The 23,037-nt window shown below is 40.9% G+C and overlaps 1 protein-coding gene across 1 annotated transcript in view; it reads left to right on the forward strand.

The window, feature by feature from the left end:
- Nucleotides 1–23,037, forward strand: part of PDE2A (phosphodiesterase 2A) — a 1,720,394-nt gene that overhangs the window by 1,382,207 nt on the left and 315,150 nt on the right. The gene's annotated exons all lie outside the window — the stretch shown is intronic.

A 23,037-nucleotide genomic window follows, 5' to 3' on the forward strand; every position in this document is an offset into this window, starting at 1 on the left:
GCTAACTAGGAGCCATAGTCGAGTCGCCAAATGATGTGGACATCCTACAGAAGGGCCTCACTGAGACAGATGCCTGGTGTCAGAGGCATGGCCTCAAGCTCAATGCCAAAAAGTGCATTGTCATCCCCTTTGGTAAAAACTCTGTACCCATGAATTACCACATAAACTGCAGTCTACTTGATGCCGAATGTGTGATAAGAGACCTTAGGACCCAGGTGGACAGTAGTCTCTCCTTTGATAATCACATTGCCACAGTAGTCAGGAAATCCTTCTATGTGGCACACCTCATCACAAAAGGGTTCTCATCCAGGAAAAAAGAGGTCATTGTTCCTCTCTACTCATCACTCATTAGACCCATTATAGAGTACAATGCTCCTTTTGGAATGTACCTCACAAGACATCTGCAGCAGCTGGAAAGGCCACAGAAGTACCTCACAAAGAGGATTATTGGCCTAAAACAGATGACCTACACTGATCATCTCAAAAAACTCCAGCTTTACTCTGTAGCATATTGCCTACTTTGAGGAGATCTCTGCCTAACATATAAAGTTATGTTAAACCCAGACCCGTTGGACATGCTACACCTAAAGAAATCCCAAACCCTCCAAGCTACATGCTCTAGGGACCTAAACCTTGTCACCATAATAAACAGAACATGCTGGAAAGATAGATTCCTGTCCCAGAGACGTCCTATACTCTGGAACAAGCTACCCATCTATGTCAAGCAAAGTTCCTCATTAGCACTCTTCAAGAAAAATCTTGATGAGTGGATGAGAAATAGGAAATACACCCCGGGGATCACTTCTGTGGCTCTGCTCAAAAGGGGCACAGGAAATTAACTTTCTTGGGTGGCGTAAGCCAGGGAACCTTGTTGGCTAGGCCTACTTAGGCCCATGGGCTGATAGCCTAGTACCTACCTATGAACCTATGAACATAAACCCTGTACCCTTAACTACAGAAGGCAGCTCATCACAAGCTTGAAGCTTAATCCACTGCTTCATTGATGCATTAATACAATTTGTTAAACACTGTGTTAAATTCTACTCATTTTGTTACCCGTGCCTAGGTACCTGCGGGCAGCACTTCACATGCACAGTCCATGCAATGCCAATAGAGGGAGACTTGTAATTCCACAGATAATCCAAATGAAATGGTCTCTCAGAAGTGCCATTTTTAGCAAATTAAAGCGCCATTACAAACAAATATTATTGTCCGCCAGATAGAACACTGAAGAACAGACGTGGGTGCAAAGTGTCTGCCATTTTTCTCTGCTTCTTCAAGGTGAGACTTTACTAGAGAAGGTAGTGCTCCTTTTAGACCAAAAAGGTGGTATGATGAGAAAATTAAGGTCTTTCTCCATCCATTTCCTCCATAAGGACTGGCAGAAGGGCTATGAAGAGCCACAGTATAAGACTGATACCTGGAAGAGTTTGATTCAGGTAGTCACCTATGCAACTGCCATTACAAGCACAGTGGAACAGTGCCATCAATACTATAATGACATGAAGCTACAGATGAGTAAAGAGTCCAATCGGGCAATCCTAGACTAGGAGAAAGCATATGACAAGGTCCCAAGAAACCTGATTTGGGCAGTACTGTAGTGGTTTGAAGTCCATAAACATTGGTAGAATTAGTGCAAGGTATGTTCAAGGACCCAATGACTCAAGTAAGAACAGTGTTCGGTCTCACAGAGGGGTTGCCAGTGGGAGTGGGTGTGCACCATGGTTCAGCTCAGAGCCCACTGCTGTTCATACTGGTGATGGACTACAATAGCAAACAGGTCAGCGGGGACAGATGAGCAAAGTTACCGTATGCAGATGATGTGGCATTACAGGCAGACTCTGAGCAAGAACTTGAGCAAAGGATAGAGGAATGGAATGCAAAACTGAAGGCGCATTGGATGAAAGTAAGCACAGATACGACAGTCATAATAGCAGCAAATTGGGGAAATTAGAAGAAGCTGAGAATTTTGATATAAGGGAAGATAGTAGAACAGGTTAATAGCTTCAAGTATCTGGGAGGGGTGGTTGAGGAGAAGGGAGGTCTTAATGAAGAGGTCAAAACTAGAATCAGAGAGACTGCAGCCAACTGCCACAGAGTCTCAGATGTAGTGAATGACAGAAGAATGCCAAAGAAGCTGAAAAGTAAGGTGTACAAGACAGCTTTGCGACCAGTACTACTGTATGGTACAGCAACCTGGGCAGTAAAGGCAGAGCAGATGAAGAAGCTAGAGGTGATGATGTGGAATAGATGAAGAAATCAGGACATAAGAGCAGAACCTAAAGTAGCTCCAATTGGAGAAAAAATCAAAGAAACAGATTACAGTGGATCAGATGTGTGCAGAAAAGCAGAAGGCAATCTGGTAAAGAAGATTTGGGACAGACAGGAAGAAGGTAATAGGAAACAAGGACATCCAGCAAGAGGGGGATTGATTGTGTGAGAGAAGATCTGCGACAGTCAGGCATGAGTGTCAGAGAAAGCAGTAGACATTAAATCAAGAGAGACAGTGGCAGTTAGCACGATACCTCAACCCCATGCAGAAAATGGAAAAAAGGGGGTTGATGATGATGATGTTGATGAGGCATCAACACCCCAAACTCATAGACCAAGAACAGTGCCATCAGCATTATAATACATTAGGCAGCCACATTCCAAACTGCTAGACCAAACAGAGGATGAGGTTGACAGCGAGCACCATCTATGTACTATAAATACAATTTATGTTTGGTAAACATACATCCTGACAGTATGTGTCAACCACAGATCTTAAACAGTGTTGTTTTCCTTTCCATAGCCACTGAAGCTATTGTAGATTACACAATAAAACTAATTTTACATTTATAATCATGCATGCTAATTGGACAAGCCAATCAGTGCACTATTTGTAAATTGAGTGTTCCTCTCAGGAACAGGTTCCATCCATTAACTGTTTCTGCACCTCTAAGTGTAGAATTTAAAATGTACAAAAATATATAGTAAATTGTATGATGGAGCAAAATAATTTGATGGAGCAAAATAATTCATTATACTAAAGTAAAACAAAAATGCAGATTTCTGTATCAAGAGTGCTCTTACTAGCAGCTCCATAGCATACCTCACAACTTCATTCATCAATGATATGCCAGAAAACCATAATGTTTATGAAGACCAGACCAGAGATATGAGACAGATAGATGCACATTTAACTAAATTACACAGACATGGACCATTTAGACTCCACAAAAGATACCTTAGTAGACTCAAAAAAAAAACACATAGACAGCAATGTACTATGCAGTCACAGAGCATGCACAGTACATATCATAGATGTCTCAGACCACCAGAAGCTGGTGTAAGAGCACTAAAGTCCTTTCATACGATGACATTATTTACAAAAGGTAAGACTTTTTTCTTAAACAGTGTCATTGTATAATAGCAATAATGCGGAAAGCTCTCCAAAGATACAAATACTAATAAATAAGAGTGCAGGTCACAGAGAAGGAAAAACTCCGTTGGATCAACACAGTTTTAATATTCACGAACTACACACCAAAAACACACTGACGGTGTGTTTTTGGCGTGTAGTTTGTGAATATTAAAACTGTGTTGATCCAACGGAGTTTTTCCTTTTCTGTGACCTGCACTCCTATTTATTATAATAGCAATAATCCACTCCTGTGTGTGCGTAACACAGGATTGCCCACGGTTAGCTTTGTCTAATCTCTTGGGCTTCTCTCTCATAATCAAACCACACCAACTGTGGGTAAATCCTGCATTACGCACACCCAGTCTGGATTATTCCTAAGGAATAAGCAACTGCACAGAAGGATAGAATGTCTAAGAGGGCTGCAAGATGAGTATACTTGCTGTATACTGCACAGGTTTTAATGTTAACAGTCTAATCAGGTAGCTCAGATGGTGTTTCATACACTGTAGGTTTCATACTTTACTTCCAATTCATTCTGTGCTGACTTCCATATTTCAAAAGTAGCTGCATGACTGTTGGATGGTACTGTTGACTGTGTGCATTGCAGCATGACTGTTGGATGGCAATGCTGACTGCATGCATGGCAGCATGACTGTTGGATGGCAGTGCTGACAGTGTGCATGACCGCATGACTCTTGGATGGTACTGGAGACAGTATGACTGCTGGATGACATTAATGTCTATGTGCATGGTAGTATGACTGTTGGATGATACTGCTGACTGGGAGCATGGCAGTATGACTGTTGGATGGTACTGCTGACTGAGTGTATGGCAGCATGACCCTTGGATGATACTGCTGACTGTGTGCACGGCAACATGACTGTTGGATGGTAATGCGGACTAAGTGCATGGTAGTATGACTACTGGATGACATTAACGTCTGTATGCATGGTAGTATGACTGTTAGATGGTATTAATGCCTGTGTTTGTGGCAGCATAACTGTTGCATTGTACTGCCATGTGCATGGCAGCATGACTTTTGGATTGTACTGCTGACTGTGAGTGTGGCAGCATGACTGTTGTATTGTACTGCTGTGTGCATGGCAACATAACTGATGGATTGTACTACTGACTGTGTGCATGGCAGTATGACTGTTGGATGGTATTAATGCCTGTGTGCATGGTAGCATGACTCTTGGATGATACTGATTGTGTGCATGGCAGCATGACTGCTGGATGGTAGTGCTGAATGTGTGTGTGGAAGTATGACTATTGGGTTGTACTGCTGTGTGCATGGCAGCATAACTGATGGATTGTACTGCTGACTGTGTGCATGGCAGTATGACTACTAGATGCTACTGCTGACTGTGTGCATGGCAGCATGACTGTTGGGTTGTACTGCTGTGTGCATGGCAGCATAACTCTTGGATTGTACTGTTGACTGTGTGTGTGGCAGCATGACTGTTGGGTTGTACTGCTGTGTGCATGGCAGCATAACTGAGGGATTGTACTGATGACTGTACACTTGGCAGCATGACTGTTGGATTGTACTGCTGTGTGCATGGAAGCATGACTGTTGGATTGTACTCCTGTGTGCATGGCAGCATGACTCTTAGATTGTACTGCTAACTGTGTGTGTGGCAGCATGACTGCTGGATTGTACTGCTCTGTGCATGGCAGCATGACTCTTGGATGATACTGACTGTGTGCATGGCAGCATGACTGCTGGATGGTAGTGCTGAATGTGTGTGGCAGTATGACTGTTGGGTTGTACTGCTGTGCTCATGGCAACATTAATGATAGACTGTACTGTTGACTGTATGCGTGGCAGCATGACTGTTGGATGGTACTGCTGACTGTGTGCTTGGCAGCATGACTGTTGAATTGTACTGCTGTATGCATGGCAGCATGACTGTTGGATTGTACTGTTGACTGAGAGCATGGCAGCTTGACTGTTGGGTTGTACTGCTGTGTGCATGGCAACATGACTGTTGGATTGTGCTGCTGACTGATTGCATGGCGGCATGACTGTTGGATTGTACTGCTTTGTGCATGGCAGCATGACTGTTGGACTGTACTGCTGAGTGCGTGTCAACATAACCCTTGAATGATACTGCTGACTGTGTGCATGCATGCTTTTGTGTAAATGAATAAGTGGTTCAAGACTTTGCTTTTATATTTTTATGATAGCCGTGGATTCAATACCTCCATGTGTGTTGTTATATGATTTGCAATTTGAGATGTTTTACTATATTACTTATAATATTAGAAGGGAGAAATAAGTGAAATATGTGTAAACTACCTAATTTCATGTGAAAATTTATATCACAAGCCATCTTTGTCAGTATACCTGGTCTGATGATATTGTCTGTTTGACAGCAACATTTACTCATATTGCAGACATAGCTTAACATGTTAAGGATCTGCCTTCTGCACTGTGTGTGATAAAGTGTCTGCATTTGATTCCTACTCTAGGTTGTGTAACAACCACGGTCATTTCAGAAGTGTGCTTCTATTCTAGTTCCTTCAATTATAGCACCTGCTTTTGAATGAATGTCTGAGAAAGCATTTTTTCTTAATATATGCACATATATCTCAGACACATCATTACTGTTTTTTAGACTACAGATTTACATTGGATTGTCCAAATAGCTGAACACATTAAGGCTTTGCCTCTGAGAATGTTGCTATAATGATGGCTGAAGATTTAAGTCTCCATCTCAGTTGTGCATGATAACAGCCTTGGCAAACTGAGAAATGTATTTGTTGTTCCTTTAAGTGTAGTCCCTGTAACAATATCACAGTAAAAACATATATGACCTTCACTTTTTGATGGTATCTGTACCTCTCTCTCTGCCACCCTCTTTGTCACTGTGCATTCAATCCCATATATTTATTTGGTTTATTACTTTGTTTTGCTCCATTTATTTTACTGTTAGCTACAGCAGCACCTAGACCTGCACCCATCTCTCAGGCAAGATATGTCAGTCCCACCAACAGGTGGCAGCAATACCGCCACCACCACTAAAAGTACCCAGCACATTGGATTCCAGACTGCTGCAGTCACCTGCACTTGTTCTGTTCCACCTGCACTGGACACTAGTACTGTTGCACTTGCTGGTAGCAAAGCCAGTGAAGGTGATACCCATGTCATCCATTGGCAGCTAGAATATATCATCAACAGGAGGTTAGATACCCACATCAGCCACATAGAGACACCCCTCCATCAACTCACCAAATTGCATCCCTGCCCAGCACTGATTCTATTATTTGAGCCAGAAACCAATGGTGAGGAAATCCAGGGTGTTGTGTAAGCTCCCACTAGGTCTCAAATGGCAAGGACAGCAGCTGCACAACCCTAAGCTATCCCCATCCTGTTGTTCCCTTACCCTTTGTGTTTATGCCCGCCCCTGCTTGTTGTCCAATCTCCCACCTCCCCATTGTCTTTCCATTGTTTGATGTCTCCTTTACCATTGTGCTCCCCCTCCCTCATTGTATTAGCACATCCCCTATCAGCATTGTTGCTTTCTCTGTTTCTTTTGTGCCTTTGCTACCTACCATAACCCTCTTATGTTCCTTCCACTTCTCTTAATTGTTTCCCTTAATTACTTCCCCAACTTACCATAACTATGTATAAGAAAAATATCCAAATGACCCACAAAAGAATTCTTACTCTACCTTCCTCCCCTGCATCCTACTCATTCCTTGGGTTTTCATCTTATGTCCTACCCTCTGCTTACTCCTCAGTTTCATCTTCCTATACTCCTATTTCCTCCATTTAATCTGATCAAAAAAGATGAACACTCCTGAATCGTGGCCCTATAAAGTGTTCCCAAATCACTTGTCCTTATCACTACCGTGTGGATATTTTTGAACTTCAGAGAGGCATGCACGATGGATTAGTACTGTAACTTCTTGCCTTATCCTGTAGCTTCACCCGAGTATTACATGCTGTTCCCATAAGCTCGCATCCTTGCACTGATTTCCATCATTATTCAGTATTAGCGAACACAGAGGCTAGTGTAGCAAAGCAGTAGACAGAGTAGGGCTGGAATGCTTTCTGAAACCCATAGATAGTTTATGAAATATACATTAGTACAAGATTCCACTTAAATCATTTGAAAAAAAAAAATAACCGGTATGACTCTGACCTTGAGTAGCATCTTACCCTCACCAAGAATGATGCCACAATATGAAGACAAGATGATCAATTTCAACAATTGCCTTAAGTACTGGTGTCATTCAAAGGGGATCCAATGCCTGTCAGCCTGGGATGACATGCTCGACAAGCCACGACGCTTCGCTAGGGACGGCTTGCACCTGTCACCCCTGGGCTTTCGGATATTGGCAAAGGCTCTTGCCACCCCCATAGTGCCTTTTTTAGGCAAGGCTGAAAAGACAAACCCACCTCCATAGGTATCACAAGGGATAAGAAACTAAGAGTAATGCTACTCAATGCCAGAAGTCTAAACCTCAAGATGCACGCACTCGAAACTCTCCTTAGCATGGAGAACATTGATATCTGTGCAGTAACAGAAACCTGGTTCAAGGCTCCCGAGAGCACCCCAGCACTACCAGGTTATACCTCATACCATGCTTTTCGCCCCAAAACTTGGACCGAACCACAAAGAAGGGGAGTATCAATATTCATCAAAGATACCCACACCTCCAGGTTGGTGGCACAGCACGAAGCATCAGAGACTATCCATGTGCAACTAACAGTGGGTAAAACTGCCTTCCAGTTTATAGCCTGCTACAGACCACCCACCCAAACCCAGGAACCCCACTCGGCCTTCCTGAGAACACTGGAAAATATGAAGGTCTCTCCAAACACCATTATATTGGGCGACTTCAACTACCCAAACATAGACTGGTAGCATTATTCTAGCTCCAACACCCTAGCCCAAAGGTTCCTAGAATTTATAAACTCAAATGCTATGGAACAACTTGTTACCACTCCCACAAGAGGGGAAAATGTACTGGACCTGATCATCACCAACATGGGGGCTCTATGCTCCAGACCAGAAGTGTATCCCTCACTGGTAAGATCAGACCATAAAGCTACTACATGATAGAGCAAAATCCCAAAAAGGGAAGGCATCTCTGATCAGTATTAGCAAAAAACTACGGGCACTCATAAAATCGTCTAAGGCCAGCTTTGAGAGAAAAATTGCACAGGACACTAAGGATAATCACAAGGCTTTCTTTAGTTATGTTAGGAACCTGGGTGGGAATTCCCAGATATGCTCAGAATTAGTCCAAAATGGCAAAAAATACACCGAACCCACAGACATTGCCAACATCCTAGCTGACAGGTTCAGTGCAAACCCCCCCCCCACCAAAAGGGCAAATATCTATCCCAACAGAGTGCTGCCCCCCTGACATCTCAGATGCTCAGGTAAGAGCCGCCCTCTCCAAAGCAAAAAACACAGCATCAATGGGACCAGATGGTGTCCCGGGCTGCGTCCTACATGAACTCCAAGAAGAGCTAAACATAAAACTACTGCTCAATATCAGCCTTACTACAGGATATGTGCCCAAAGAGTGGTGTACAGCAACAGTGGTCCCTCTCCACAAAGGTGGTGCCTCAATGGATCCTGGAAACTATCACCCCATAAGCCTGACTAGCTTGGTCTGCAAAGCTATGGAAAGGATCATCATGGACCTCATAAATAAAGATATTGGGGACCTACAGACACTGGATCCTACCCAGTTCAGCTTTGCTAAGGGCAGATCCTGCCTCTTAAACCTGGTCGATTTCTTTGAAACAGTCACCAAGGCCATTGACGAGGGGAAGGTGGTCCACACAGTCTACCTGGACCTCGCAAAAGCCTTTGATACAATACCCCACTCGAGCATTATAGATAAGCTTACCAGCTTAAATATAAACCCCTATGTCACTAGATGGGTTGCAAACTGGCTCAAGGGCAGAACCCACATGGTTAGAATTGCTGGAGCCATGTCAGGCTTCAAACCAGTTACAAGTGGCATCCCACAAGGCTCAGTCCTGGGACCTCTCTTGTTCTGTATATATTTCTCGGAGGTACAGGCCAACACGGAAGGACTGTGGCTGACCAAGTTCGCAGATGACTGCAAACTGGGCACCATAATCGACTCTCCAGCCGACAGAAGCATCCTACAAAAGGGCCTCATAGAAACAGACAACTGGCGCCAGAGCCATGGCCTCAAGCTAAATGCCAAAAAGTGTATAGTCATCCCCTTTGGCAAAAACAAAGTGCCCACAAATTACCACATAGGTGGTAATCCATTAAGTACAGAAGAAGTAATTAGGGACCTGGGGACCCAAGTTGATAGCAGTCTCTCATTTGAAAACCACGTGGCCAAAGTGGTTAGAAAAACATTTTATATAGCCCACCTAATCATGAAGGTATTCACATCTAGATCAGGGGAGGTCATCGTGCCTCTTTACTTATCCCTCATCAGGCCCATAATTGTGTACAATGCCCCTTTTGGGATGTACCTTACCAGACACCTGCAGTGACTGGAAAGACCCCAAAAGTACCTCGCCAAGAGGATCAAAGGGCTCAAACAGATGCCATATGCTGCCCGGTTAAAGAAACTCCAGCTCTACTCAGTGGCATACCGCCTGCTCAGAGGCGATCTGTGCCTGATGTATAAAGCCATGTCCAACCCGGAATTAATGGACATGCTGCACCTCAGAAAATCCAAATCCCATCAAGCTATGCACTCGAGAGACTTGAACCTCAGCACTGAAATAAATAGGACATGCTGGAGGGACAGCTTCATAACCAAGAGGCTGCCTTCACTCTGGAATAAAATCCCAGTCCAGGTTAGGCAGAGTCCCTCATTGACTCTCTTCAAGAGGAATCTTGATGAGTGGATGGGAGATCGTAGGTTTACCCTGGGTATCACTTCTGTGTCACTGTTAGATAGAGGCACAGTATACTAAACTTGAAAAAGGGCATAGCAAAATTAATTTAAAATGGGTAGCGAAAGCCAAACACACTCTGGCTAGGCTTATAAATGCCCTAGGGCAGATAGCCTAGTATGAACCTATGAAAGCAAACCACGTCATGTAAACGCTAAAGAAATTCCAAGCAATGTATTCGTAAGTATACGTTGCCCATAAATATTTTCCTGAAGGCAAAAATGCAAACACTCAAAACTTTCCAATTCATATAATTCAGTTTTATTTAACTATTGTTAAATGCTTTCAGTGAATATTCTAGTACTAACCATTCCTGCAACAAATACTTAAAAAAAAATCATAATGAACACACACACACACACACACACACACATATATATATATATATATATACATATATATATATATAACATACATTAACAAATGACCATTGAAGTGGTATAAATAAGTTTTTCAGTGCTCTATTTTTGAGGGTTAATACTAACCATTTAAGTGAGTTCCAGTCATTTGTTCCTGACAGTTGTGCCTTTTAACAATGTCATTATCCCTCAGTGATTAACAATCCTCATCTAACACCTGAAATAAAAATGTACAATTCTTACCATATGCTGTTTGATGTTTAAATAAAGCATTCTTCTCATATCTAATCCTTACATCATTAGTATTATTAATGTGTTTTTTAAGAATGTGTACTCTTGTTTAGTTTCTCCTGTCAATATAAAGGCTGTGTAAATGGGTCTGTCATAACATGTTAAGTTCAAAGCAGGTAGCACAGTCATCCTTCAAATGCAGAAAATAATATCTTATTCCCACACACTTTCTTTAGCTTCTTAACCCACAGATTCAGTAAAAAGGATTGGTTTTATCAACCTTTTCAGACTTTGAAAGCTGCTCAGATTTAAAAAAAATCACTTTATAACATCAAACAAAGGAAGTATTTGCATAGCAAAGGCGTAATCTACCAACCACACTCTTAATTTTTCTATTTTCAGTACTGATATTTGTACAATGGCATTTAATCCTTTAATTTCTTAACAAGTAACTCCAGAAAATAATTCAAAAAATTCATACTAATCTTACAGGGCTAATTAATGAATATGCGACAGCTTCTCCATTAATAAACATGCAGACTGAATTTTGCACTTCTGGATAAGTAAAAGAATTTCATAAGAAAAAAGAAAGCATTTTTAAGCAAATAGATTGACTGGCAAACCAAACATAATACTGGAACAACTGGCATGCAAGTTATCAGTTTCTGTCTTCAAACAGTGTTCAGCTTTTAAGACTTAACTGAAAATATCAACAGCTTAATCAGGATGGTTGGCTGTGTTTGTTTTAGCCATGTGATACCGCCCATCATACAAAATAGAACCGAGTATGAATATTCTAAATTTGTATATAGATATTCCTGATTTTTCTTTTCTTTTTTCTTTTTTTTATTCATACAAGAACTGTATTTAGAAACTAATCTACTTTCTATGTATGACCTTACTGGTAGGAGCACTATATATTATATTGATCTGTGTTGTTGTTTCACTTATTATTATTATTATTATTAATATTATTATTATTATTATTATTAATATATACTTTGTGGAGCTTTTCTCCTCCAGCCTTGCACTGAAAAGGGGAATACTGAGTCAGACCATTCCAGTAAACAAACACAAATAAATAAATAAATACTAGCCATGCTCAAACTGATCTATCTTTGAAAAACTTGGAAACTAGCCTTATCTGATAAAGCAAGCTCCCATCTTATGTTCATTGAGAGTACAACAGGAAAATCATTTGGATATACTCATTGAGTCTCAGCTACCTTCATTAATAACATAATTTGCCCCATTAAAACATATTTTGGAAAAGCAGTAATTTAAATAATTTGAGAAATATTATTGTATATATAGAAAATAGATCCATACTTGTAAATATTTAGCAACCCCCTTAACAGCTTCACTTCCCTTTGCCTCCCTATGTTTCTAGTATTACATCCTCCCTCTAAATGCCCTTCCAGTTTCAGAAAATTCAATAAAAAGCTTTTATTATCATTAAGTAAAAGATATATAATTTACTTTATTTTTGCTATGTGCACAGTGCTAATAGGAGGAATAAATTACATCACCCAAGTTATTCATTTTGCATTCTCAAATTATTTAATCTAATTTAGTATTGCAGGGCACTCAGCTGCCCAAGGCATAGAATCTTATCCTTAATGTGATGTAAGTCCATTGTGGGAAGCATGAACCCACAAACACGCATTCACTCAGCATACACTTGCAGACAATACTGAAGATCGGCCCTTTGCCTATGACAAGTTTTTTGGGGATGGAAACTGGAGCACAAAGTAAAACACCACGTGGACCAAAGGAAGATGAACAAACTCCACCAGAAAGTACCTGAGTTGATATAGAACAGAATGTGTTTATGTACCTTTAAGAAGCATTTCCAGATGTAAGTATGTGCATATAAATACTGCACATTTGCAGGCCGCAATGCTATTTTGAGAGAACAGCCAGAGTGCTAACGTATGAGTGTGGTAGTCAGTCTGTTTATAAGTTTAAGTTACAAAGCTTAATTTCTGATGTCTTTGTGTATAATAACTGCTTAAAATGTACCCACAACTGCTTGTCTGTTTTATCCTGACTAGACAAGCGACATGGTGTCAGAACCAGGATAAAGAAAACAACTTCTTCAAGCCGTGAGGTGCAGAGTTGAAGGTGAAGGCAGATTAAGCTGGTTGAGTGTAACAGAGCTCAGACAAACAAAAAAAGGCCAGAAATGAACGTAAGGTAACAAAAAACTCCACAAATTATTAATTTGGCAAAGAAATGAAGCAAAGCATTTCACGCGTTATTAATCAAACGAGTAGCACAAAAGGTATTATTAATCAAACAAAAGGCACAAAACACATTATTAATTAAACAAAATGTTTGAAACCATGGTATTTGATAAAACTAGCAGAGATAATCATATGGGGCTCAGAATTACCTTTGGTTTGCATAACGAGCATGTTTGAAGTAAAATAAGCACAAGAAAAGTATAATGAGCATGATAAGAGGTTAAAAGGGCATAAAGAGTACAATAAAAGGGTAAAATTGAACTTAAAGAGCAAGACAACTGCATGCTTTTTAGTATAAGACCATGTTTGGGCACAAACTATTATTTTGCATTGAACAAAGCCATTCAAAAACATAACTAGAGTTGCTTGAAGTATCTCAGAGTGTGTAAAGTGTTTGCAGAATGTATGCTTTATTACAGTGCAATTATTTCATAGAGTTTGCTATGTGCAAAGTAAAGTTATATTGCAAAGTGCAGTCAAAGTACAGACATTTTGAAAAGTTTCTTGTGCTGTGTGCATTTATTCACAGAGTACTGCCATTTCAAAGTGCTCCATACACTGTACAGAGTTATTTCGCAAAGTACAGCCATTTTGAAAGGTTCTTGTGCTGTGTACAGTTTATTTGCAAAGTGCATTCATCTCAAAGTATTTCTTACTCTGAGCTTTTTCTGCTGTGTACAGTTTGTTTGGAAAGTACAATCATTTCAAAGAATTTCTTACACTGATAAGGAGTGGTTTCACAAAGTACAGTGATTTCAAAATGTTCTTGTGATATGGAGATTTATTTGACAAAGTGAAGTTATTTCAAAGAGTTTGTTGTGCTTTTGGGTATAATTACAAGCACTGACATAAAGTTCTGGCATATATATTTCTGTGTGTATATTTGTACATAATTTCAAGCGCCTTCACTACTGTATGTTGAGATGGCAGAGGCATTTCACAGACCTAGTCCACTTGTGTTTGATCATAATATAGCAGAGAATTGGAGAGTATTTGAGCGTGAATATATTTTCATGCAAGCAGCTTTTTCTGATAAAGGTGCACATACAAGGGCATTCATTTTGCTTAACTTAGCTGGGTCAGAAGCCATTGAATGAGAGTGTTTGTGTATGCACCAGCAGTATATGCAGGAGAGGGGGAACTGCCATATTGTGGTACTGGCTGAATCAAGGGAGGACCCCGAGTGCTTGAAATGTAAATCTAGAGAAATGTGCAACCCCCAGACAAATGTTACATTAGCGAGGCACGTATTTTATATGAGACCAAAAGACAGGTGAAACTTTTGCAGTTTATATCACTGACTTGAGAAATAAGGCCAAAACATGCAGATTTCATGACTTGAAAGATGAGTTAATAAAGGACAGGCTTGTGTGTGGTGTTAATAGTGCTGCAGTGAGAAAGATTTTGCTTCATGACAGTGATTTAACATTAAGCAAAGCCATAGAGATTTGCCAAATTCATGAGCTCACAGAAAGACATATAAATATGCCTGCAAGTGATAAGAGCATGGTTTCAACAGCCTCTAGACTCTAGAGCAAATGTAGATAGCATGCAACACGTGGCAAACAGAAGCAGGCCTAAGCACATGGCAGCCACAGCCCCTGCTGGTTCACCAGAGAAACGACGTAGTTTTCTAGCAAGTTCTAAGAAATGAAAATGTTCAGTGCAGTACAAGAGTGAGTCAGCAAAACTCAAATCCAGCTTTATTATTAACTGCCTCAATTGTGGTGCCAGTCATGAGTCTGAAAGAGAGAGAGATGCTTAGCATTTGGTCAGCAATGTCACAAGTGTAAAAACATGGAACCATTTTCAAAAATTTTGCAAATCAAGTAAACCCCACACAGTTATAAAGAAGGGTCACTCAAAAAAGCAAATTGATTAAGTAGACTGCAACTCTACTTTCTATGTAGATGGTGTATCAGTAATTGTTGAAAAGGCTGATGTAGTGAATTTGTTGGAGAAGAATGAAGTGTTTTGTACTGTCCATTTCAATGGTAAATTCGCTGAGCTCAAAGTAGACACTAGGTCAAAGTGTAATGTTATATCAGCAGACACATTTGGTAAGGTGAGAACTAATGAACAACTCAATGTGGCTAGAAGTGCAAAACCTGATGCTTATGGAGGTGAAGAAATTCAAACTGAAGGTTCAGTAGTGCTTTCATGTTATTTGGCTAGGAACTGTTACAGCTTGTTATTCTATGTAGTTTGAAGACCTGTGCAGTTATTACTGGGACTCAGAGACAGTTTGAGAATGAATCTGCTTTCTTTTACCAAAGAAGTTCATCATATAAGCGCATATCCTAGTTCCAATTTTTATGAAGCCATTTTCTCAGAGTATGCTGATATTTTCAATGACAAATTGGGCAAACTTCCAGTTGTGTATTCCATGAAGTTAGACCCAGAGGTCAGTCCAGTAATCAGACCAGCAAGAAAAGTTCTGAGAGCTATGCAGTATAAAGTCAAAACTCAATTGGATAAAATGGTGCAGCAAGGTGTAATTTGTCCAGTTACAGAACCAACTGAAATGGATATCGTCCATAGTAGCAGCTCACAAAAAAGGCTCAGATGAAATCAGAATATGTATTGACCCAAGAGATGTGAACAAAGCATTGAAGAGACCGCATCATCCAATGCGTACAGTCGAAGAGGTTGTAACTGTAATACCGAATGCCACTGTTTTTTCTGTCTTGGATGCAAAAAGTTCATTTTGGCAAGTGTTGATTGACCGCAAATCCTTATTACTAACCACTTTAGGGACCCCATTTGGCAGATATAGATTCCTGAGGATGCCATTTGGATAAATTCTGCAAGTGAAGTCTTCCAGCATGCAATGGAGAACATTTTTTCACGTTATCCGTGTGACATAATAGTAGATGATTTATTGGCTGAAGGCAATGGTGAAGCAGAGCACGACAAAAACCTTAAGAGAGTTCTAGACAGAGCATGTGAAGTGAACTTAAAGCTCAATCTTCTGAAGTGTAAATTCAGACTAGCAGAAGTTACATATGTACATCATTTATTAAGACCAGACTCATCCAAGCAAGCAGCTATTCTTGAGATGTCAACACCAGTTAATATTCAAGCTCCACAGCGTTTCCTTGGCATGGTCAACTATTTAGGCAAGTTCATACCAGACTTCAGCAAGTTGACAGCACCTTTAAGAGAGCTGATGTGCAAACATGTTATATGGTCTTGGCTGGAACAGCACCAGAAGGTATTTGAAGACCTTAAGCAGAAAATTGCTATCCCACTTACATTAAGATATTATGATGTCAAGTAAACCAGTCACTCTTTCCTGTGATGCTTCAAAATTTGGTCTTGGAGCAGTTATTCTTCAGGAAGGCACACTTATCCAAACTGAGATGCAGTATGCTCAAACTGAGAAAGAACTTTTGATAATAGTATTTGAGTGTTCATAGTTTTGTGATTATATCTATGGTCAAGCTATTCAGATTGAAACTGATCACCAGCCTCTCATTACTATTTTAAAGAAGCCTATGCATTCAGCTCCAGCAAGATTACAAAGAATGATACTCAAATTACAGAAGTGCAACTTCAAAATGGTCTATACAAAAGGCAAACTTCTTTATCTGGCTGCTACCTTATCCAGATCACCCAGAAATTCAATGGAACAGCTTGACGCAGAGAATTTTGACTTTGATGTAATGGCAGTGCGTAATTTTTCTACCATGAGACTTGATGAGCTGAAAGATCATACAAAGATTGATCTAATTTTGCAAAAGCTCAACCATTACATTAATGCTGGAAGGCAGTCAAAGCAATCTAGTGTACCACCTGAAGTGCAAACCTATTTTCCTTACAGAGATGAGATGTTGATGGAAGACAGCATTATTTTCAAAGATCCTAAAATTGTTGTTCCTGCTTCCTTACAACATGAATATATCCAGAATTTGCATTGTGGTCACCCAGGTTCTGAATCTACTAAAACAAGGGTGAGAGAACTAGTATTTTGGGGTTCACTAGTGAAAGACATTGATAAAGTACTTTCTTCTTGTTCAATATGCAATAGTACTAAATCACATTTGCAGAGAGAACCAGCACAGCTAAGTCAAGTTCCTGAACTACCTTGGTCAACAGTAGCTGCTGACATATTTGAGTGGAACAATCAGTATTACTTAATATTGGAAGACTCTTATTTGAACTGGTTTGAGGTTGATTTACTGCCTAATCTAACATCCACTACTGTCATTACCAAGTTGAAATGTCATTTCTCAGTCCGTGGTAGTCCACACAAAGTTATTTCTGGCAATGGTACTCAATTTACTAGTCAGTTGTTTCAGAAATTTGCAACAGAATGGGATTTTGTACATGTTACTAGTGGTTTAGAATATCCACAGTCAAACGGACTAGCTGAACGTGCAGTGCAGAGTGCAAAGCAATTACTTGAAAGGTCAAAGCATGATAATACCCGATGTCTTTTTGAATTTACTTAATCTCAGAAACATACCCCATGATAATATACTTGGCTCGCCTGCTCAGAGACTTCTATCCAGGCAAAGCAGAACAACAATTGGCTAAGCTTCTGGTGTCATTCTAAGGGGATCCAGTATCTGTCTGCCTGGGATGACATGGTCGACAGACCACGATGCTTTGCCAGAGATGGCCTGCACCTATCACCCCTGGGATTCCGGATACTGGCTAAGGCTCTTGCCGCCCCTATAGTACCTTTTTTAGGCAAGGTTCAAATGACAAATTCACCACTGTAACAGAAACAGACAAGCAAAAACTGAAGGTAATGCTACTCAATGGTAGAAGTCTAAATCTCAAAATGCACTCCCTCGAGGCACTCCTTAAAATAGAGAACATCGATATCTGTGCAGTGACTGAGACCTGGTTCAAGGCTCCAGAGAGCACCCCTGTATTACCAGGCTATAACTCATACCACACTTTTCGGCCACCTAACCTGGACCGGAACACCAAAGGTGGAGGTGTGTCCATATTCATTAAGGATATCCACACCTCCAGGTTAGTTGCTCAGCATAATGCATCCAAGGTTATTCAAGTGCAACTACCTCTGGGCAAAACTGCAATCCAAATTGTAGCTTGCTACAGATCCCCCACCATGCCCCAGGATTCCCACTCCTCTTTTCTTGATATACTGGAAAATATTAGGGTTCAACCAAACACCCTAATAATGGACGATTTCAACTACTCCTCCATTAACTGGGAAAACTACTCATGTACCAACTCCTTCATGCAACTCTTTCTGGAATTCATAAATTCCAATGCCCTGGATCAACGTATCCACACCCCCACCAGGGGCAACAATATCCTAGACCTAGTCATTACCAACATGAGTGACCGGTGTTCCACACCTGAAGTCAACTCCTCGGTCAGATCCTACAATAAGCTAATCATCCTAGATATAAACATCACATCCCCACCCCCCATTAAGGAAACCACGGTAAAAAATTTCTCTAAAGCCAACTTCATGCTTCTTAAGACAGAAGTGGCGAACTTCATGACACCCATGCAGATGGACAATGCAGTTAAAACTGCTGAATCCTACACAAATGCACTCTATAAGCACTTACACATGTGCATGGATCATGCTATCCCAAGCAGAACCAAGATGCTATCCTCCAAACAAAGGAAGCCAATCTGGTGGCCCCCTGCCATAAACAAACTCTACAGCAGAAGGAAGAAACTGTTGGAAAAGAAAGTAAAATCCCATGAGTAGAGGAGCTCCCTGGTCAGCCTCAGTAAGAAGCTGAGATCCCTTATAAGATCCTCCAAAGCTAGCTATGAAAACAAAGTCGCCACTGATTCTAGGGACAGCCACAAAGCATTCTATAGCTATGTCAAGAATCTCAATGGCAAAACCCAGATCTGCTCTGAGTTACAGCACAACTACACGAAAATTACAGAACCATCTGATATTGCCAACATCCTGGCAGATAGGTTCAGTGCTAACTTTACCCCCTTCTCACCCCTAAAATGGCCCATATCTATAAAGGAAGCATGCAGACTCCCTGTAATCACAACTATATAGGTAAAAGCTGCACTCTCTAAAGCCAAAAACACAGCATCCATGGGACTGGACAACATCCCAGGCTGAGTTTTACACAAACTTCAGAACGAACTGGCTCACTACCTAAGCACCATGTTAAATCATAGCCTCACATCAGGCTTTGTGCCCACTGAATGGCGCATAGCAACATTTATCTCATTCCACAAAAGGGGAGCCACCACTGATCCAAGGAACTATTGCCCTATTAGCCTAATGAGCCTGGTCTGTAAGGCCATGGAATGTATCATCATGGAACTCATAAACAAAGACATTGGTAACCTCCAAACTCTGGATCCCACCCAGTTCAGGTTTGTGAAAGGCAGATCATGTCTCCTGAACCTGATCAACTTCTTTGAGGCAGTCTCCAAAGCTGTAGATGAGGGTAAGGTGGTTCACACAGCCTATCTTGACCTCGCCAAGGCTTTTGACACCATTCCCCATTCTGGAATTATAGCTAAACTCAGTAAACTAGGTATAAATCCCTACGTCACAAGATGGGTTGCCAACTGGCTCACTGACAGAACCCACATTGTAAAAGTTGCAGACTCCAAATATGACTTTAAACCAGTGACAAGTGGAGTACCACAGGGTTCAGTCCTGGGACCTCTCCTGTTTGGTGTCTACTTCTCTGAAGTAGAGGCTAACACAGAAGGCCTTTTGCTGATGTAGTTTGAAGATGACTGCAAACTAGGAGCCATAGTCATGTCCCCAAATGATGTGGACATCCTACAGAAGGGCCTCACTGAGACAGATGCCTGGTTTCAGAGCCATGGCCTCAAGCTCAATGCCAAAAAGTGCATTGTCATCCCCTTTGGTAAAAACTCTGCACCCATGAACTACCACATCCCCTTTGGTAAAAACTCTGCACCCGTGAACTACCACATGGGCAGCAGTCTACTTAATGCTGAATGTGTGATAAGAGACCTTGGGACCCAGGTGGACAGTAGTCTCTCCTTTGATAATCACGTTACCACAGTGGTCAGGAAATCCTTCTACATGGCATGCCTCATCACAAAAAGGTTCTCATCCAGGAAAAAGAGGTCATTGTTCCCCTCTACTCAACACACATTAGACCCATTATAGAGTACAATGCCCTTTTAGAATGTACCTCACAAGACATCTGCAGCAGCTGGAAAGGCCACAGAAATACCTCACAAAGAGGATTACTGGCCTCAAACAGATGCACTACACTGACCGTCTCAAAAAACTTCATCTTTTCTCTGTAGTATATCGCCTACTCCGAGGTGATCTCTGCCTAACATATAAAGCTATGTCAAACCCAGAGCTGTTGGGCATGCTACTCCTAAACAAATCCCAATCCCTCCGAGCTACACACTCTAGGGGCCTAAACTTTGTTACCACAATAAACAGGACATGCTGGAGGGATAGATTCCAGTCCCAGAGACTTCCCATACTCTGGAACAAGCTACCCATCTATGTCAAACATAGTTCCTCATTAGTACTCTTCAAGAAAAATCTTGATGAGTGGATGGGAAATAGGAAATACACTACGGGGATCAAGTCTGTGGCTCTTCCTGACAGGGACACAGGAAAATAACTTTCTTGGGTGACGTAAGCCAGGGAACCTTGTTGGCTAGGCTTACTTAGGCCCTTGGGCTGATAGCCTAGTACCAACCTATGAACCTATGAACCTATTAGTTCCATTTTATTGATGCCTAAAGCTAAAACAACAGAACCATCAGAGCCCAATTATTCAGGAAGCGTTCTTTACAGAAGTCCAGTTATGATAAATTGAGCAGATTTCTTCATCCATTCAAAGAAGGAGATACAGTGAGGATACAAATGGTGAAATATTTCGACCGGATTGGTCAAGTAACACATATTTGTACCAAGCTGAGATCCTGCTTTGTAGAATCTGAGGGTGTGGAGTACAGGAGCAATTGCAGGCATCTTCTTCCTGTACCAGAATTATTATCACAGAATTGTTCCTGTGATATATACTCTAGATCTTAGAGCAATCCAGACAATGTTCCTGTTCCAGAACATGTCTTAACTTCTACTTCCATTCCTGAGGGTGTTCCCGATATTCCTAAGGTTGAACATTCAGCAGAGACACTTCCAGTTGCTAAGTCTAATTCTCAGCTTTATGTCACACGATTTGGTTGTACTTCCAAACCTAGTGAGAAATATACAGTGACCTGGACATAAATGTATATATGTACCTAGTTCTGTATAATTGCATGACAAAGAACTGTTTGCATTGTTTGTATGTCAAATGATATTCTCAGCATTGCATAATCTATTTCTCAAAGAAGGAGGGTGTAGAACAGAGTGTCTGTACTGTATCTTTAAGAAGCATATCAAGGACTGAACATGCATGTATAAATAACAAGCATGAGCTATACTCAGTGCCATTTTGAAAGCGCAACCAGAGTGAGCATGTAAAAATGAATGTAGCTAGTTTGTATATGTTACCTAAGTTAGTTAATAAGCTTCAGTCGTGATGTGTTTGTACATAATAAAGCTGCTTGAACACAACCCACAAAGACTCATCTATTACATCCTGACTAAACGAGCGATAAAGTCCATCATATAAGCATATGTCCCAGTTCCAGATTTACTGATGCTATTCTCTCATAGTATGCTGATGTTTTCGACTACAAGTTAGGCAAACTTCCAGTTTTGTACTCCAAGAAAGAAGACCTAGAGGTCAGTACAGTGATCAGACCAGCAAGGAGAGTTCCATTAGCTATGCAGGACAAAGTCAAAGTCCAGTTGGACAAAATGGTGCAGCAAGGAGTGATTTGTCCAGTCACAGACCCAACTGAGTGGGTATCTTCCATGGTAGCTGCTCATAAGAAAAATTCAGATGAAATCAGAATATGTATTAACCCAAGAGACTTGAATAAGGCATTAAAATGACCTCATCATGCTATGCGTACAGTCAAGGAGATTGCCACCCTCATGCCAAATGCCACTGTTTTTGCTGTCTTTGATGCAAAAAGCACACTTTGGCAAGTAATGCTTGCTCGTAAATCTTCACTACTAAGTACATTCAGTACCCCATTTGTTAGATACAGATTCCTCAGGATGCCTTTTGGAATAAATTCTGCCAGTGAAATCTTTCAAAGTGCAATGGTGCAAATTTTTAGAGGCTACCCATGTGCAATAATAGTTGATGATTTACTGGTTGGGGGCAATGGTGAAGCAAAGCATGACAGAAACCTCAGGCAAGTTCTGGACTGAGCACGTAAAGTGAACTTGAAGCTTAATCCTCTGAAATGTAAATTCAGACTACCAGAAGTTACTTGTGTAGGTCATTTATTTACCAGTGCAGGCCTATGACCAGATCCTTCTAAACAAGCAGCAATTCTTGAGATGCCAGTTCCAGATGGTGTCCAGGCCCTGTGGCATTTTCTTAGTATGGTTGACTGTTTGGGCAAATTTATCCCCTGTCTTTAGTGAGTTATCAGTGCATTTATGAGAGCTGACATGCAGAGATTTTGCCTGGTCATGGCTGGAATGACACCAGAGAGCATTTGATAACCTCAAACAGCAAATTGCCAACCCACCTACATTAAGGTACTATGATGTCCACAAACCAGTAGTTTGTTCCTGTGACACTTCAAAGTTCAGTCCTGGTGCAGTTATTTATTCTTCAAGAGGGCAGATATTTTGCCTATCTATCTAGAACTCTTACCCAAACTGAGATGCAGCATGCTCAAATTGAGAAAGACTTTTGGCAATTGCATTCGCATGTTCGGAGTTCCATGATTATATTTATGGCCGAGCTATCCAGATAGAAGCTGACCATCAACCTTTAGTCATTATTTTATAGAAGCCTATGCATTCAGCTCCAGAAAGACTATATAGAATGATGGTCAAATTGCAAA

This window comes from Protopterus annectens, chromosome 5.part1, assembly GCF_019279795.1.
Source record: "Protopterus annectens isolate FY-2018-M chromosome 5.part1, PAN1.0, whole genome shotgun sequence".
NCBI lineage: Eukaryota > Metazoa > Chordata > Ceratodontiformes > Protopteridae > Protopterus > Protopterus annectens.